Below are 20,102 nucleotides of genomic sequence, written 5' to 3' on the forward strand. Positions count from 1 at the left end.
TTAGTCTTAAGGTGTAGTGGTGATTTCAGGCATGCTAGAATATAGCATTGGAGACCTGGGGAGGTCCAGGTAGTGGACTGGAATAGCTGCAGCTATTAAATATCTAGGTCATCCTTTATATAGGGTTGTAATGTACACTCTAGCTTCTGACTTCAGTGCTGATAGAAAGAGGAAAAAAATCCATCCTGGTAAAATGTAGTCAGACAGCAGTTTGTCTTTCCAAAACATTATTAGGTATTATTACAGAATGTGAACACCTTTCATTCCTGACAAACAGGAAATGTATGCTGCACTACTGGTATGTCAATCAGAGTGATAGCATCAATTTTATGGTTTTTAATTCATCCCCACCTCCTGCCGAGCCTTTTGCTCATCCCAAATTATGAATCTTAAAAGGTGCATGATTAAGAAGAAAAAAAAATATGTCTCTGCCTGCGTGAACTCCTGTGTGAAGAGCATGGAGCCAGATGTTGAAAAGATTTGTAAAGCAGGTGCTGACCACTCAGTGACTGGACAAGCAACTTACTTTTCCTGAAGCTGGGAGTGCCCCTGCATGCTTTCACTGTGGTACTTCACTAGTAGCTCAAGCAGATCTTTTTTAATATGCATTGCCACCTTTGAATTTGTAAGGAACGGGAAGAAGATAATGTATTTTAAATGCTATATTTGTCATTCCATGATGCTTCAGAATTACGTTTTCAATTTAAGTTTTGAGTGTCTATTTCTTTAGCTGTGATGTTTTGTTGCTTTTTGATATATTAAATAAATACAAAGCCAATCCTGGAGCCTAGCTTTGAATGAATCAGAGCAATGTCTCTCACAATTCTTTTCTTTCTACCCCTTAATTCTTTTCTTCAACACATAATGAAAATAAAGAGCATTGTCAGTTCGGTATAAAGTGAGACTGTTTAAAAATAAATAACGTGTGCTTATGTGGTGTGCGCACACACATACACACACAATCTACTTCACAACAGGGGGTTTGGGAGCCTGGGGTGTCTGAATCTGTCCTCCCATGCTCCTCTCTTGTTTCTGGTGAGGAGCCATTTTTCTTGTTTTTCTATGCAGCTCCACCTGGACTCCATTTGCTGCCACAAACTCTGCAAATATCACACACTTATTTAAGATTTAGGAATGTGATCTGATAGTTACTGATTGGAAGGTGAAGCAATAATTAACAGTTGGTCAAGGTCAATTTTCTCTCCTGATGCTGACTCCTAAGAGAATATTTCATTGTTGACAGACAATTCTCTATTTGCTGATAGCACATGATGACATATTTCATGGATCTTTAATAAGAACGCTCACTGTGTGGTGGCCTCCATGTTTAAATCACGCTTGGCCATGTCATCCTTAACCTTAACATTTTTAATGCTTGAGTGTTCCGGCAAGAGTACATGGAGCCTTCAAGTAACTCACATGGCATTTTCTTGTACAGAATTTCTCGTTCTACTTTTACCACAACTTCTTTATGATTCATAATTAAAGTATGCTGGTTCTCTTCCATGCAAGACAGCAAATATAAAAAAGAAGCAAGAACACTTCTTTTTCTGGTGGGGCACCAGCATAAAATATTAAGTTTTGAGGGTGATGATAACTAAGTATGTACAAATGTGGTTATTGCAGTAAGGCCTGCCTTACTGGGAGGCAATGCCCCAAAGAAAAGCTGCCTTTTCCATTTGAGAAGACAGAAGAGATCAAGGATCCTATCAAAGGAGTCTCCTATGAGGGCTTGGTCACACTCTTCATATATGCAGTGTTAGCACTTCCAAAGTGAATTTACATATTCTATCTCATTTGATTCCTCAGTTAGGTATTCTGCAACTGTATTATGGGCAAGAGAGCTGAAGCTTACAGATGTTAAACAGCTTGCTTAAGGTCACGTAGATGGTAAGTGTTGCAGCTGGATTTTGAACCCATGTTTCCTGACTCCAAATTTAATACTTTTTGTTCTATCCTATAGTTGCTAACTGTTAGTACAACTTATTTGGCACTTTTTGTGTTTAAATTCCAATTAAATTATTTTATTATGGATTCCTCAATAACACTGACATGTTCTATAACAGGGATTTGCACATGGTGCACACAAAATGAGTACTTTTGATTAACTAATGGATTAGCCGGTTTTCTTCATTCTCCCTTCATGTGGTATAGCATTTAATAATATCACAAATGTTTACAGTCATTACGAGGACTTGTTAGATTTTGAGAACATAAGGTAGTTGTTATGAACGAAAAGTTTTGTTCCTCAAAATTCATGTGTTGAAGGCCTAACCCCCAGTGTGGCTGTATTTAAAAATGAGACCTCTAAGGATGTAAATTAAGGCTAAATGTGGTCATAAAGGTGGGCTCTGATTTGACACGATTAGTGTTTTTTATTATGGGAACGATCAGAGAGTGGTATCTCCCCCAACTCTCCACCATACACGCATAGTAAAAAAAAAAAAAAAAAAAAAAAGCTGTATGATGACATATGAAGCCATGGAGACAAGAAAGACTTCTACAAGCCAGGAAGCGAATCATCTAGAACCTTGAACATGGCCGCCTAACCTCCAGAACTGTGAGAAAATAAATTTCTGTTGTTGAAGCCATCCAGGCTGTTGTATTTTGTTATGGCTCCCTTAGCAGACTAATAAAGTGATTAAAGCCACACTTCATTCAAGCAGCTTGTTTTCCTGTGGAGTGACCGGAGAATAGCCCTGGAGTTATAGGTGAGTTGAATGTATACTCTTGTGCTTTGTCCTTTTGGAATTAAATATCAGGGTTATCATTCCATTGGGGTGAAAATACCCTCAAAGTCAAAACAGCAAAGTTAATGTTGTTCAAAACACTCTATACTTTATAGAATTGCATATAGTAGTACCTGAGTCTGCATGGTCCTGGGGCAAAAGTGAGAATGATGGCAGAAAGCACTTCAAAGAGATGAATCTGTGTCTTGAATGAATAGTAGTTTTCCAGAAAAGTGGAAGGAAGTGTATATTCCTCAGAGAGAACAGTTATGTAACAGTTGTGTAAGTGAACATGCTAGAACCCTAGATTCTGGAGACTTCAACTTGTTATGGCCAGAGCTCAGGATGTACATAGAGGAGCTGTAGAAGATAAGGTTGAAAAGACAAGAGCCAGTTTTCTAAAAATCACTGTGTGTTATGTTTAAAAGTCAGACTTTGTAACCTGGTGGAGGACTAGGGGAGAGATAGCATTAGGAGAAATACTTAAGGTAGATGATGGGTTGATGGGTGCAGCAAACCACCTTGGCACGTGTATACTTATGTAACAAGCCTGCACATTCTGCACATGTATTCCAGATCTTAAAGTATAATTTTAAAAAAAGAAAAGAAAAGAATTGTAATCTGAATAGTTATACAATCAAGTTTTCAGTTCAGAACGTTACTCCCAATGCACCGTGGAGATTGTATTGAAACCTGGTCTTGGGGCTAGGGCTTGGGATGGAATTTCAGGGAATAATGCTGTATCATAAATACTCTGTGGATGGTAACAGAACCTTTGTCTTTGACATTACCTTCTTAGCTAAAAACTCAGTTCAAATATTCAGCCACTTCAGAATTCAAGTAACACTTCCTTCTTTTAGCTATGACATTTAAATAGCTCTTATTTCTGGGATAAAAGTGACTTTTGTTCTTGTGGATGCCACACATCATGGATGATACCAATGCTGTGGATCTCATCAAAACTTGAGTGGCCCCAGATGAGTGAGCTGGTGGCCTGGTGAGAAATCCAGCATTCTCGACTTCTTCTTTTTAACACTCTTAAGTTTCATTTTTATGAGGTGCCACATTTTGCTATGCTTTTAGCTGGACCTGCTTGAAATTTCTTAATCTGATGTTTCAGGGAGCATAATAAGTAAACATGTTCCCCGAGCAATTAATAATGCAAGCCCTGAGCCCAACAGGATTCATCAAATACGTAAACTTATCCTCTCCTGGTCAAGATGCTTTAGACTGGAAGTAGTTGAAATATGGGAGGAAGCTCATGCTTTTGTGGTGTGAATTAGATTCTGTGTGTATCTGTGTGCGCTTAGTGCATTTTTAAACTATTGTAAAATCACTATTCTTAGACTGGCCTGAGAGTAACTCACTTGCGGAAAAGGTGGGCAATTCTGTTTTGTGATTACTATGCCTTCCCCCTAGGTCATCTGCTCATCTTTCTTCTTCAAACAAATTAAAATATTAGTCCACTAGAGAAGGACTGTTCTCACTTTTATATGTCACACAGAATGTTTAGAGCTGACTTTACCTGTTAGTGCCAACAGCAGTGATGATGTGGTTATCATGACACCTGCAAATGCCTCTCTTCCTGTGTACTTATTATCAATCTGGGAATGTCGTCACTCCAGTCACCCCAGAATGCTTCCTTATGACTGCATTCTTACTGGCTGTAAGTAACTAAGTAACTCTTTTACTCAACAAGGAACGGGCCAGATGGCATGCAGATATATGCTTGAGACTGGGTGAGTCTCATTTGTTCTCTATTTCTTGTTACTTACTGTCACTCCTTGGCTAACCACACATAAGGAACTCACCCTGTGGGCTGCTTTTTGCTGTGCATATCTAACGCGATTATAGTAATGTGCTTTTTATTAATGTTTTTGTTATTATGGGTTTCTTTTTGTCGAAGTTGTTTCAATCTGCCTCATAACGTTGTAAGGTGAAATACAAATAAATTTGATGGTGCAAACAGGTCAGCCAGTATACTAACATATAAATACAATGAATGTTGTCCCCTTCTAATTAATAACCTTGAACTTATTCCAACAATGATGTTACAACTGGAAAATAATTTTATTTAGGAAATTCTCTTTGAAAAATGATTTTAGAGCCTTTTCCTACCAATCAAAGTAAATGATCATTCTCTGAGGGTTGGTTTGATCTTCTATTAAAAAATTCATTGAACAAATAATTATTAGGTGTATAATCAGCGGCAGGCAGTTTACCAGGAGCAAGGAGTAAGACAGACATTGTTTCTGCCTTCAAAGACATTTAAGATAAAATCTGAGATGAATGTCTGAGCCCTGGATAATACCTTTACTGATAAAAACGAGATGTGACTATACAGTGACAATCTGAACTGCCTCAAATGACAATTTTAAAGAAGAGATTTAAAACATTTTGAGTAATGGCAGCATCTCTGGAGTAACTCTCAAACAAACTACTCAGAAGACGAATAGTCATTTTTTAAATGCATGCAGTATGGTGTATAGAGTTTATAAAACATTTTTATATACATTGTATTACTCTCTTGCCACAAGAATCATGGATTATCAACCAGGTTTGAGTACTAATTTTCTTCACGGTAAAGTGAATGATCTCTAGGAGACTTCAAAGCCTGAAATTCTGTGACATTTATGTTGCTAATTTTATGCTTTTACACGATATTGTGAGTTCATTATTTTAGAATAGTTCCCTGTGTTCTATCTGACTGAGGACCATCCTAGCAGAGATGAGCACCCAATAACTTCTCCTGGGGGTGGTGGGTGCTGGCAGGAGGCCTCGGGCATGGAAACTCGACAAGGAATGAACTAGACTCACTCTCAGTAACGGGGTCAGGAGCAAAGGGAAAATGAAGGTAAAGTTTGAGGTGAGCGAGCTCCCCGGGGTGTGAGGGAGGTTCTAAAATATCAAGTTCAAAGGATCAGGCAGAGCAAGAATTAGACTCAAAGAAAAATGCTGGCTAGACAGAATAAAGAGGTTGAGGAGGCAGAACCTAGAAAGGCTACCCTGAAGAAACAATATTTCTTTGTATGGGGTGATAGAGGTTAAGCCCAAGAACCATTAGAGTGAAAAACCGAAAGAAGAAAATCATTTTAAAAAAGATAGCTTTCCCTGCCTTAATCCCATCAGTGGTTAAACAATGAAAATAAAGAGAAAATGCAGCCCTACTCTAAAACTTCACCTCCTCCGCTTTCCCAACCAACAGCCCACTCTGAGAAAACAGAGTGTTCATCAAATAGAAAAACATCTTGATGATTGCCAGATAGAAAAACAAATATTTAGGGATTGAATTTGAGATTTTTCTTTATATTTCACTCAACATCTTGAGACCTTCTTTGTCCATATCAAAAGTAAGTTTCTAAGTCAAATTATTAAGTAGATCTAAAAATCTCTCTTCTGGTGAGATGTATACAGTTAGTAAAGATTCCCAGGAAGTTTGTACTGAGACTTTGGCACGCACGCAAGCATGCGCGCATACACACACACACACACACACACACACACACGAGGGTATAAGGGTGCAGGAGTAAATGATGAGCCCTTCTAGGAGATTAGTGTGTGGCTGGGACCCTTTTTAACATCTTTTACTTTGGGCCCATTCTTTCAACTCATTTTTACCACCATGTATCAAGTTTTTGCCTGAGTCACTCCAAGCTTGCCCATCTGTGGGGGCAGCAGATTGTTCCAGGTGAGTTGAAGATACAATGAATAAGTGTATGCATAAATAATGTGCAAAGGAAGCTGCTAAAACCCTGTTTCTAGAGTTTTCTACTTCTATTTTTGTGTCTTTTTTGCCCCTACACACAATTAGTAGTGGTGTTTCGAACTCATCCAAAATTTGATTTTGCATGTTTTCTTGTTTACTTTTTAGTCCTTTACTGAAAGGTTTCTAAGTAGCTAGGTGTTTTTTCTAGTCTGCCATATTCCAGAGTTTTCACACCAGTAAGTCTGCTTACAGACCTTTTTGCTGTGCTGTTGTTGTTGTTTTCTTTTCCCCAACAAATTTATGACATTAGGTCACACTTTATTCGAGAAGCTTTATTTTCCATCTGCTCTCCGTTTTTGCTCTATTATTAGGCTATGCTTCTGGTATTCTGATCCCCCTTCATTTTCAGAACTCTTGTTGACGTCAGTGGGGAACCTAGGCAGAGGAGAGTGTAATGCTGAGCTTGGCTTCACAGTCCATTTTGGGAAAAGCGTCTGACCTCCTTGAGATGGAACTTCCATTGGGTGGACCCCTGCTCATTTTCTACAGACAGTGGAGCCTATGCATAGTATTTAATGCAACCACCATTACAGGATGATATACTTGCTCTACCACCCAAATATATTGACTTTCTGTTAAAAGGCTTTTAACATAAATTTTAAGAGATTAACAAAATACATCATAGGCTGTTGCTGAGAATGCAGGGTTTTTAACTACGTTTCTCCTACATTGATTTTAGTTCATATATTTTAACCACCGCCTTATTTTACTGTACCTTTTAATTTGTTATTCATTTGTTTGAAACCAGAACTCTGCCAAGGCACTCTGGACCCACAGGAACTGAAATAGTTTGCCTTCATTATCTGGTAGACCTGCTCGAGTCTGTAGCCCCTGACAGAAACCACAAGACTGTACAAACTGGCAACTGTGGGTTTGTCTGTTCTCTATTGATTCTATTTCTGGAAAAAAACATGAACCAATGGGTGAGCCATGTGACTGTACAACTGACCCAAAGCTACCATCAGAAGTGGGATGGAGACCTTTATAGACAGGTCATGATGGGATCTCAACACTTTCCTGTCTGCTTCTTAAGAATGGCTTTCAGTAGCTTTGACTTGAAACTTAACTCCTTGTTGAAACTGTATGAAACTGGAGAAGAATCTTCATATTCTATAGCTTGTATTTAATTTGGGAGACCATAAGTCAAAATGTTCCAAACATCTAATAAAATGTATAATAAAGACCAGATATAAGTTAACTTACAAAATAGCTTACTTCTTTCCTCCATGTGAATTGCAAAGCAACTCCATCGGAAGACTTGAACACACACACACACACACATACTTTTCAGACTATGAAACTGCAACTGCTGTAGTGTTTCCTTTTCTTGAGCTCTGGTATTTGCGCTCAGTACTGATCCTTAAGTAAACAGAATGTAGGACTTCTATGTAATCAGGCCAAATGTAAGAGTTCTGGTCTTGGCTCCAATATGCTATGTGTCTTTGGTCTTCTCTCTTCTTCTCCATTAAATGTCAAATGACTAAACGATCCCCAATGTCTGTTCTAATTCTAAGAATCAAAGTGATTAAGAGTCTTTGATAGCACCAGAGAGATCTAGGTAGTAGAGAACACAGGTATGAGAGAACACATCCTATTAAACACACACGTGCATGGGTGCATGCACACACACACTCACACACACACACACACACTCAACAGAAAAACCAAAATAGCTCCCCTCTCTTCCTCCCCCAATAATGACAATGCAGCCATCTGTTGGACGTTCCATTTTACTTAGCAGCTGTTCTCAGATACAGAAATCTGCATTCCTCCGGCTTGTGCTGGTATGCAGGCAGCATGTGTGGGTACTAGCATTTGACTCTCCCATCCAAAGGAATGGCTTTCATTGAATAAAAGTGATTGCAGAGGTTTCTTATTTCCCCATCACACAAATGCCTTTTTTTTCTGATAATAGGCATTTGTAGCCATCTCTGCTACTCTGTGTATTAAAATATACCCTGTTAGAGATATTCATATCAAGCAATCATCTAAAATTGAAGAGGACAACCAGGAAAGGCTTCAGTGAAACTCTTGCCTTGCCAGAAACTTCTACTTTGAAGGAAAGTGGGAGAGGTTGGAATATAAAGTTCCATTCTACTTTTATTTTGTCCACACCCCCAGCATTGCACTTAAGCACTGAGGAATAAGTATTGTTCAAAACGAAACTAGGAGGCTTTCAAATGTAGCATTAATCTTAACACCAAACTGAATGAAAATATATAAGAGAAATATCCAAAGGAGATATGGAAGTAAAATCCTTTAAATATTCCACGTTCCTGCTGCTCCCAGACCGAACCTCTTCTACAGGCTGAAATTTTGTCTTCTGTGTGGTATATTATATAAAGTGGTATATCATTAAAAAAAGAAGCAATTGAGTTGGGGGTTGGGAGGAGCTGCAGTTATAAACAACAACAAGAAAGTGTCCTACAGGCTCTGTAGACGAGAACCTTGGGTAAAATTGGATCTGCTTTTGAGTACATAATTTAGGACATTTGTTACAAGATTACTGTGGTTTTCTATAAATGTTAGTTTGCTGTATTATTTTCCATGAACTAGTTTTCCAAAATGCAGAATATTTTGCCCCCAAAACATGGAAGCACTAAAGCTCGATGAGGCACTGATTCATGGGGTGTCACCCAGAAACAGCTGGTCAGCCATCTGCAGCCCCAGAGTCCTCTTATTTTTACTTTATTCAGCTAATTCTTTATGTAGAGGGGGAAGAAGATGCATAAATCCTGGGAGAAGAGCATGGCTCGTTTAAGAAAATGATGACTAACGCCTGCCCGAGACTGATATTTGGTGGCCTGATGTGCTGATTTGGAGGGGTCCGTTTCCTATGTACATTAGGCTTTCAACTCTCTACTACATGTGCATTATTTTCTGTGTATCCTGTTCTTTTGGAAAAGGAAAGAAATGATGATATGCCATTGATTGTTGTATGGGAATGGTTCCAGATTAGAGCACCCTTGAGAGCCATAACCGGTCTTTTCAAAGCAAGCAGAAGAGCCTGCAGGATCAAGGACGAGCCTGGAAGTTAGACCTGTATGTTTGTCCATGGGTCCCTCATGTGCTTCTAAATTAGACCTTGTAACTGCCATGGATTCTGCGGTCAGAAAATGTTGGAGGTAAAGGCAGTATTTGACACAAACTAAAAGATATAGCATGATTCATAGCCAAAATCATGTTAAATAAAAAATGCTCAGTAAATTTTTAGGCAATGCTGTTTTATTTTGAATTTGACATTAACTGTAGTAAGGTTGTGGATAATTCTATTAGAGTAGTCTTTTGTTTCCCTGAATGGGAAGGGGCCTTGTTGACAGGAGATAGATTGTTATGTTATCCCTTTCTTGTGCTACCTAAGGCGGTTCATTCAAATGACAGAGCCAGATGACTACTTAGGAAGGAAAACCTTCTTCCAATCATAGGAAGGAGGCTTTTAGGTGCACAGGTGTATGCTGCTTACAGGTATGCATAATTATAGTTTAATCAAATCCTTGTGTGTCTCTGGAGACCACTTTTGGCATACCTTTTAATATTTTTCTTGAATCATCAAAATCTTTTACCCATTCCCCCCCATATGTATTGGTATGTGCACACACACACACACACACACACACACACACACACTTCTTTCTTATTTTATTTCTTTGTCTTGGCTTGTGATCACTAAGGTTTTCAGTTTCTTTCATGACTTACATAGCTACACTAGAAGGTGAATCATTTTATTTTTACAGTTAAAAGGTAGCAAGATAAACTTTCATTGCTACATTTAACCTGTGTGGCATTATTAAACTTGGGACATAATTTACTGATCTACTCTAATTTTTCTGGTTGTATAATCCTGAAAAGCACCCATGACAATTGACTAGAACAAAAGGTAAATGCACCTTTAATTGATAAGACAGACAATTTTTGTAAAAGAATTGGAAAACCATCTGTACTGTAAACTTTTGTGTCTCTTTTTCATTCCTGTTTACTCTGCTATTCAATCCAAATAAAGATTGTTTTCACCTCAGCAACACAAAAATCACATAGACGATCCTTCAGGCTGTCAGTCAGAGGAAAGATATACATATGCCCAAAGTATACACTTGTGCTTGTTCACAGTGTTATTTGGGGAAAATATGTTGCATGTTCTCCTGGCTCTCCTAGTTTTACATTTTGAATTAATGCAATTTATTCTAATTTATGACAACTGTTTGAAAGGCTTGCTCTCCATTTTTCCGTTTATAAAGAGGTTGTTTACTTAGAGGGGAAAAAGCAGTAGGAAAAGTGGATTGCCTTGCACATTCAGGTGGAAAAAGCGAGTGGGCTTCCTGTCTTGGAGTCAGTGATGTGCACGAGAGTTGGGATTGTAAGGACATCTCTTGTAACAACTTTTTCTGTCTCTTTGGAAATAGGAATGAAATTATGGAGAACCTTTATTCTGCTTCTTAAAGAAAGCCTTATACAATTGAGTTAATTACCTCCCCCTTTTTTCTTGTTCTCTCTTCTTGTATTTATATAGCAGCCATCACCATAGTACCCTACACACGTTGATAAGAATGCTATTTTAGAAAAAAAAAAGGAAGAAGAAAAAAAATAAGCACATGGTAGAAAAGAAAGGTTATTTCTTGTGATAGTACAAGATTCCTCTAGGGCTCAAAACCAGTAAAACAGGTTGGCCCCATTGTACCTAGAACAGTGTCTCAACCATAGTAGATAATTTAAGGAATATTTTTCAGTTGGCATTACTAGAATCCATTCTTCTGTCCTTGTTTAAAAACAAAGTCTCATCCCAGTGTGCTCTATCCTGCCTTCATTCTTCTTAGAAGGGCTCTGTTGTGAAAGGACTGCTTGCTGGAGAAGAAGCTGAGCAGAAAGAGAATGACAGGGAGCACGTGTAGATTTCAGGGCCAGCCTAGGATCCAGATATCCCTTGGGGCTTTCATGAAATTCTGTTTCCTGTTGATATATGGTACTTATCTTGTTAACTGTGTACATGTACATAGTGTTATGTGGATATGTATAACTATAGCCACTAATGTCCTCAAAAGGAATCACAAGTCATAGAGGTAAAAACATTATTATGTACCAGACACTTATAATCCCCTTATGTGTATTAACTCAGTTAATTCTCATAAAATCTCTAGGAGGTATATCTATGGTTTTCAGCACCATTTTAAAAATTAAGAGGCTAGACGATGGAGAGGCTAAATAATTAGCCCAGAATCATGGTTAGTAATGATCAGAAAAAGGGGTTTGAACCAAAGTAGTTTCACTCCAGCTTCCATGTTCTTAACTACTATGCCATGCTGACTCTTTCTCAAACTACAAATCAGTTCCATACTGAGTCAGTAATCAGGGCTTGGAATAAACTTTTAGGGTAATATTATTTTAAGACCTAGATCTTACCAGTACAATAATGATCTGCTGAACCTCAAATCTAATCTAGCCTTGGAGTAGGCAACTACAAGACTTTCAAGAAAAGACTGCTGTAACTTATTCTTTGTTTACATGGGTTTACAATTTTTAATGCAGTGCATACTTAACCCGCAAAACCCATGCCCTTTCACTAAGAGCATGCATCCATGCATTCATGTAAAGTTATTGATGATTCAATGAGAAATCATTTTGCTTTTGTATATATATTAGTCAATTGGGTGGGAGATAATTCAAACACATAAACAGTTAAAATATTGCTTCAGTATGACTGGTGACATTTACAAAATATTATGGCAGCAAGGAAGAAGGGTTTTGGAGTTTAGATATTGGGGTTAGTGCAAAGTGTGTATGGGGCTAAGGATATGTACATGGAGAACTAGGTTCTTGAATTAAAGTCTTGAAGGGTTGATGAAGAGTTATGCAGCCAGGGAGTCAGGTGAGGACAATCTAGGAAGAGGAAGCAGTTTGTTCCAAGATTTGAAGGTATGACAAAGCATGATGTCCATGAATATGATGTAACTGGAATGAGATGTCAAAGTGATGAGAGGTGGGGCTAGAAGAATGAGTAGGGATCAGACCATGAAGAACCACTGGGTCTCCTATTGTGTAGGTAAAGGCAAACCATGAGAGATGAGTAACAGTTATGGGCTCATCTGATTTTTGTTTTTAGAAATGTACTCAGAAGTCAATGGCCTGGGTGAGGGTAAAACCATGGGGAAAAGAAGCAGTGACGGGATCTTAAGGCATATTATAGACAGTACACTATAATCTTAATGCTCAGAACAATCCTATATACAAGACACTATTTCCATTAAGTAGATTAAACAAAACCAAACAAAATTGAGAATTGTTGAGTAACTTGCCCAAGATCTAAGGCAAGTAAATGACAGCTGTTTTACTTTCCCTTTAGTCAGACTCCAATCCTGCCCACTTCCTACTATTTCATGCTGTCTCCTATTTCAGTCTCTTAAAAAGTCAACACTCCTAATCTCCACTTAGAATTACTGAAAGCGTCCCTGCACTGTCCAGATTCTCTCTCCAACCCTCTGACCATGCCTGTTCAGCCTCTTCTGTTGCATACCTTCTTCAGCCTTCCTCTCAACTGTTCCTGTTTCTCAAAGTTCTCTCCTCAGTCCTCTAACCTCTCCTCTTTCCTATCATTCCCATCTCTCCCTTGACAAGATCTCTCTTTCTGCAGTAATCCCATCCATTTTGTGCATCCCCTGCAGGAACCCTGCCCCCTTAACTTCTCTAACTCTCAACACTGAAAGTGTCCCCATGTCCTGTTGTTGCCATGTTATAGTATAAACAAGTCTCTTTATTGCAAGTATGGTGAAATGATCATTGTGTTTTGCCTATACTATTGAAAGAGCAATTCGACTGGTTTTTACATCTGGCTATCGGATTGATGTTCCTGGGCAGAAGTCCGGCTATACTACTCCCTTGCTTAAAATTTCATTGGCTCCCTATTAAAAATAAAACAAAATGTAATTTTCCAACATGGTCAATAAGTACCCCTAAACTGGGCCACCAGTTTTTACATCAAAGCTTATTTCCCATTGCTTGGCACATTGCTGGCTGCTAGTAAGTTCTCAACACATCTGTTGAGCAAATGAATGAGTGACTCCAGCTCACGTAAACTGATATATTTTTTAAAAATTAGAGGTATATATAGTCTAAAATAAGGAATTTATTTTTTCTTTCAGTTAAGCTATCCCAAGGTAGCTGGTCATACTAAAAATATTTATAAACAGACAAAGCATTGGCACTGAACAGTCAGACTGGGCATGGGCTATGAGTCACTGTACATGTACACTGAAAGGCCTCTAAATTGAATGTGCTTTCATTCACACCAGACAGAACTGCTTCTGCATAGAATTCTCTGACTTTGGACGCCTTTCTAGTGGCTTCTTCTGGTTCCTATAGGTTTCGTCTCTGAAGCAACTGAACGACTCAGAGAATGGAAGTAGTATTCACAGATGGGGTCCGGGGCTTTAAGAAGAGAACAGCCCTTGCACTCCTGGTGGGTGTGACTAAGAGAAGAGTACCACCCTCCACATTTGCCCCTCTCTCCTCTCAAAAGCCCTATAGGAAGATATTTGAGAGTATGTGCATGCAGAATGCCCCTCCTTTTGAGCCATTAGCTTTCCAAGAATTTTTCAGTCCCATGACCACTTTCTACTTCTCTCACTCTTTCACCTTTTTCTGTTAGTTATGAGTGCTTTTACTCTCGCAATACCTTTTACTCTTCTTCCTCCCTCTTTCTTTTCTGCCATGAGCCACCTCCATTTTCTTAATTGAATAAAATTGGAACCTGTCATATATTTAGCATACTCATTAAATAAATGTTACTACCTAAGAATCAAATGAATATTGCTTTTATGATTATTTTTTCTTACAACACAAAGTTAAGCCAATGCAAAAAATGTTGTTTCTTACTTGGATAAAACCTTGAATACATCTATTTTTGTTGTTGTTGTTGTTCTAATGGGGCAGTGATCTATTACAACTAAAAAAAAATCTACTCAGGTCTGAGTGCTTAAGTAAACAACAAAAGCAAATGAGAAACTGGTATTAATAAGAAGAAAGACGAGAAGAAGGGAAGAGAATGCAAAAGAGAAAGAGGAGAAGATTTCACAGACCAAAAGTTTAAAAGGAAGAAAAAAAATAACCTAGACAAGCAAATGAGAAGCCTGTGATGACTACACCCTTTTTCTGGTTCAGTCTTTCCCTTCTAGACATTGGTGAAATGCCTATCTAGCCAAAGGAAGACTAGCCAGAATAGGGGAAATCACATCTGGTTTTACTCATTAAACAACTGTTTGAGGATCCACTATGTACTAAATCTTGTTCTAGGAAGTTTAGAATCCTAGAAGAATAATGTTCATCGGTGATCATCTGTCTGTCTGTCTTTCTTTCTTTCTTTCTTTCTTTCTTTCTTTCTTTCTTTCTTTCTTTCTTTCTTTCTTTCTTTCTTTCTTTCTTTCTTTCTTTCTTTGTTTCTTTTTGAGACAGAGTCTTGCTCTGTCACCCAGGCTGGAGTGTGGTGGCATGATCTCGGCTCACTGCAACCTCCGCCCCTCCAGGTTTAAGCAATTATCTGCCTCAGCCTCTGGAGTAGCTGGGATTACAGGCACGTGCCACCATGCCCAGCTAATTTTTTGTATTTTTATTAGAGACGGGGTTTCACCATCTTGGCCAGGCTGGTCTTGAACTCCTGACCTCGTGATCCACCTGCCTTGGCCTCCCAAAGTGCTGGGATTACAGGCGTGAGCCACCGTGCCCAGCTGACCATCTGTGTTTCTTGTCAGGTTTAAAGCAGTTTCTTTGGAGGGGAATATGCTTTTACTTTGTCAGCCACCCTTGTAAGTTGCTTTGTGTGCCACCAAAACGGAAAGCAAAAGTAGGCAAAAGAGAAAATAACAAAATCATGTACATAAATCTCTTATAAAGATTTGTCTTCGATTTACTGTGGAGAGAAGTTTCAGCCCTCTTATTGTATGTGCATCTGTTTCCCTATCCCCAAAAGGCATTAGTGGAACAAACCCCTACTGTACCTGGTGGAAGTAATGCACAGCAGCAACTTCCCTTGTGCGGCTGGATATTAATGCTAATGTACAGGAGTTAAATATAGCACAAAGCTAGTGTGTTGGAAACAAAAGACAAAGCAACTAACATCACACTGCAAGGGGTGGGGTGGGGGAGGTGAGGAGATGATTATATCCTTAAGCGCCAGGATAGACTGCAAAAGTGGTAAACTGATAAGAGGAGAATGCAACTAGTGAACAGAACTCAGTCATGCTAACCTAATATTCTCAGTGGCAAAGAAAACCCAAGAATGTTGCCTAGATGAGTGTGAATGAGAGTCTGGAAAAGACAGAAACCTTTGGTGATGTTTATTAATAAGTGGGTTCAATAAGAAAAATGGGAGTAAGTTTTCTAGTTTTCCCCCACTTCTAACAGGAGACTGTATTGGGTCATACACCACTAGAGTAAGTAGAAAAATGTGCAAGTCCCACATAGTTCCCATTGCCTAAATGTTAGAAACCACCTTGAAAAACTCTAGAAGAAATGCTTCATGGACAATGGCTTAAATGAAGGAGTTTTGTTCTGAGAAAGTGATCCAAAGTCATGAGAATTTTGCCTACAGCCATGGAAAATTTTGGTTTCAACATGTGCTATATCTTTCTCAAGATGACAGTGTGATGTATTGGTGAAAGTACTGGGTGGGGATTTGGGGCAACTGTATTTAAGAAGTGAGTCTTTCACTACAAATCTATGTAATCTTGAAAAAGTTGAATTCTCAGCATGTTATGATTATTTTTATTTTTTCATTTCTAAACCGAGATGATTAAATCAGATGACCACAACTGTTCTATCTGGTTCTGACATGATAGATTCTCCATGGGCTGTGCCCAGCTGTGCTGTGAGGCCTGAGGTAGAGGAGCCTTACCTCCCTCAGGGCATTAGACACTTACTTTGGGGGAAGATTCTTCTTATACCAGAACAACTGACTCTATAACTGAGTGTTCTGAATGGCTCCTGTCTCTTTAATTAAGGGATATGTCTCCAGGGCTTAGGACAGCCATTGGCACTAGGTGCTTAGAAATCTTTGGTAAATGAGTGAAGTACTATCTCCAAGGAAACTGATACTTAAATGGGACTTAAGGAACACTACTTTCAGGGCATACAATACTGATTGTAACTGGGGTTAAAGCAAGGACTCTGTTCAAATCTCCACTTTATCACTTACTTTTGGCTGACCACAGGAAAATTACTTAATCTCTCTAAGTTAATCCTCTTACAGTGAAAGCACGGTTAGAATTGTGTTTCCCTAATATGGATATTGTGAGATTTAAGCCAGTATTGCATTATTAGCACAGTGACTAGCAAGTAGTGAGTAGTCAATAAACATAACTATACTTAGGTCAGGTTTAAGTTTTGAGGCCACAAAACAAATGGTGGGGAGACTTCTTCCAAAATCATAGTGGATACAGGTGTGTTTTGTTAAGAGTTAGCTAACTAGTTATTGAACAAAAATGAAACAGAGGTTTTAAAAACTAAGTTCTCTGTTAAGCTGGATTGTGTTGTGTGGTAAGGGGATCTAGGGAGGTGTATTTAAAAGGGCGATTTAGAGTAAAGAAGAAATAAGCTGGTTGCCAGGTACTATCTAGAGAAAAGTAAATTTGGCAGACAGAATACACAGGATCCAGAATAGATACTGTGATTTGACCTGGGCTTTAGCTGGATGTATTAAAACAACATCATCTAAAGATAGTGGGGTGGTGAGCTTGAATCACAGTCTTATTCACTACGGCCAGGTTGCTCAAGTGTCTGGCTAAGGTGAAGGCAAAGTGCACAGAGGAAATTGTTTAAGCTCACATTGGATCCCAGCAAATGTGAGAGCCAGCAGCGATGGTGATGAAGTTCAGGAGTGTGCACGGAGTTTTCTAGAGCATTTTCTGGCACAGCTGCATTTGGATTTGAAGATACCTCCCCATGTAGGGCAGGATGAGAACAGATTATAACTAAGCGATTGGAAGCAGGGCATTAGCAAAAGCTAGGCAGAACCCTAAAAAAGTGAGGTTGGAATGCAAGCATGGACCCAAGCCCTAGAATAAAATTAGGTGCCTCAGAAAAGTCAGAAGGATACGCTCTGCTTCAAGGCAGATGCTGAGGCTTTCTGTTCAAGTTAAATAGCAGGAAAGGGAATGGAGAATTAGGGAGGGAGCTTTTAGAGACTTCAGGGCCACCCAAGTTTTACTCTGCTCATGGGTTAAATATCTGGTAGGCATCAGAAATTAATTCCAAGTTGCACCATGTGAGATTGACAGTACCCATATGTATTCTGATTTGGTATCATTGGCTCAGAAAAGTTAAGCTGGCTATAGAGACAGATGATAAAGAAACTTGGCAGGGGCTGACACTAGTGCTGTAAGAGAAGAAATAAAAGCAAAGAGAGAAATAAGGAGAAGAAAATGACGCTAAACAACACTGACCACAAAAAAGAAAACTAAACTTTTTAAAAATGAGTAAAAGACTTACTTCTCAGATGCAAAGTTTATCTGAGGCAAAACTGGCTGATGCAGTGGCTGTAAAGAATTTCCATATTTTCAAAGAGCTGGGTCTGAGGCCTGCAAAGAAAAATAAATAAGCCACACTTCCTTTCCACATCTCCTTCTTTTGATGACCTCAAAGGTTAGAAAGAGTGCTCATATTAAAACAGGATGGAAAGGGGCTACTGTTATCTCAAGAATCCCTGGGTCAGTGCTCTAAGAGAGATCTGAAAAAGAAAAGTGCTATCAAGAATTACCTGAGGCAAACTGCTGGAGGCTAAAAAGCAATAGCAAGCATTAAGATAAGAGAAGATTGAGTTTATGTCTATGTAAATAGCCCATAGGCATATCACAACCTCCTACAAGCTAAAGGTCTGCAGAGCAATTGCCATAGGAGAGATTCTGAACATGAAGTAGTGGGGCAGTACAGTCTGGGTAGGTCCCCACAAAGAAATATAAAGAAGGCAAAGACCTTGTAGTCTGGGGTGTAAGCCTTGTGGTAGGAGCCTCTCAAAATGTCATGGGAAGGTAAACAGGCTGTGAAAATCCAGATAGGGTATTCCCTAGGGTTGCTCTGTTTCACACCAAGTTTAGCCATTTCACTAAGTGTTAATTCTTTAATCTGATCTTTACTCTTCCCCATTTTGGAACTTTACAGACATTGAGATTGTCAGTTAGAATTTGATATAGGCCCATGTATTCTTCACTTCTTATGTTTATTGCCTTTCCACATGACCTCAGGTACTCTTAGATGCCTACAACTGGTATGATTCATGAGGTATCAGTGACACATAAGTCACTCTATATTTCTATTACAGTTCAACTATTTTCCTCGTGGTGCGACTCACTGGGATTTATCCCTTATGAACAGAGTTTTGCCAACATTTTGCATGATAGGCTTTGGGGGCTGAGACCCAGAAACAGAGGAGTCATAAAGCCTGCATTTGAGTGATTGGTGGAAAAAGCTTAAAAATTATCTAGTTAGTGATAATGTTGGAGCACCATTATTAATTAAAACAGAAGGTTAAATATTATAAGATAAACACATAACCATCCTCAAATTTATTAAATCTGACTCCAATAAAGTAGAAACCAGCAGTAGTTTTAGTACTTACCTGTGCATCATATCTGAGGAAATTCCCAACCACACCCTATGTTCCTTTCAAGTTGGTCCCTTTTCTCTTACATGAGTTACAGTGGTGAATTAGACATTCTTTGACTAAATATTGGACACAGCTTAGTGCAGGTAAATTGTCTTCAAGATATAGAGCAATCTAAAAACTGATTAAGACCTGGAAACCATTTTTGTTTTCAATTATACTCCTTTATTTTGTACGGATTTACAAACTTTTATTTATTTACTCATTAATCAATTTAAACAGTTTTATAGGAATAACATAGTTAAAATAAATTTGAAAATCGAATCACTTAAAGCATACTAAGTATGTTGTTTAATTACTGTCTATTATAATAGCCTTTTCTAAGCACCATGGGAAATTTTCAGAGTGCAGTCAGGGGATATGACTTGACCATGCAAAGGATTGATGTGATTTGAATAAAGAATAGAGAATAAAACATTTGTTTGGCTTAAATTGGGCAACTTGATTTAAGAAGCACCAGAACAATACACAAAACTACATATGCCATCCAACCCTGTCAAGAAATACCATTCCAATGCTGTAGGGCTGTGCCAATTCATTCAGAATGCCATCTTCAGCCTGCCTCATATGGCAAGTCAGTAAAGAATCACAACCATTTCCAGTTTCCTTTAATCCCTGGGAGATGGATTCAAGAGGCCAGTCTGCCTTTTTCACATTGCTAGGGAAATAAAGCAGAAACCACAAGTTTCCCTGATTGCTTCTAACTTTATAGTGCTCAGCAGTCATACAGAGCAAGTAATCCTCCAATATATGCTGATTTTTATTGAGGACTGCAAATATTCAGACTCCAATTTTTTTTGAAATAAAGTAAGACAATGAGTAATAAATAGAAACTTCAGAATAGGCAAAACTAATTCTATTTTGAGGCTCCAGTAGGTTTATTTTTTATTTTTTTATTTTTTTTCTATTGTTTAGGTCAGGCAACCATCATTGAATGGTTGTAGTCGGTTCTTGTCAGCTACTTGCC

General features: G+C 38.6%; 1 long non-coding RNA gene across 2 annotated transcripts in view; it reads right to left on the reverse strand.

Annotated features, from left to right (window-relative positions):
• Positions 1 to 18,409, reverse strand: part of LOC129533684 (uncharacterized) — a 42,417-nt gene extending 24,008 nt beyond the window's left edge. For both annotated transcript variants that reach the window (XR_010133903.1, XR_010133902.1), the window contains exons 1-2: positions 18,233 to 18,409; positions 17,965 to 18,053 (exon numbers count right to left, since the gene is read on the reverse strand). This is a non-coding gene — a long non-coding RNA (uncharacterized lncRNA). The remainder of the gene's footprint in view (positions 1 to 17,964; positions 18,054 to 18,232) is intronic.
• Between the last annotated feature and the right edge of the window lie 1,693 nt (positions 18,410 to 20,102).

The sequence above is a fragment of the Gorilla gorilla genome, chromosome 4 (assembly GCF_029281585.2).
Source record: "Gorilla gorilla gorilla isolate KB3781 chromosome 4, NHGRI_mGorGor1-v2.1_pri, whole genome shotgun sequence".
In the NCBI taxonomy this organism is placed as follows: Eukaryota; Metazoa; Chordata; class Mammalia; order Primates; family Hominidae; genus Gorilla; species Gorilla gorilla.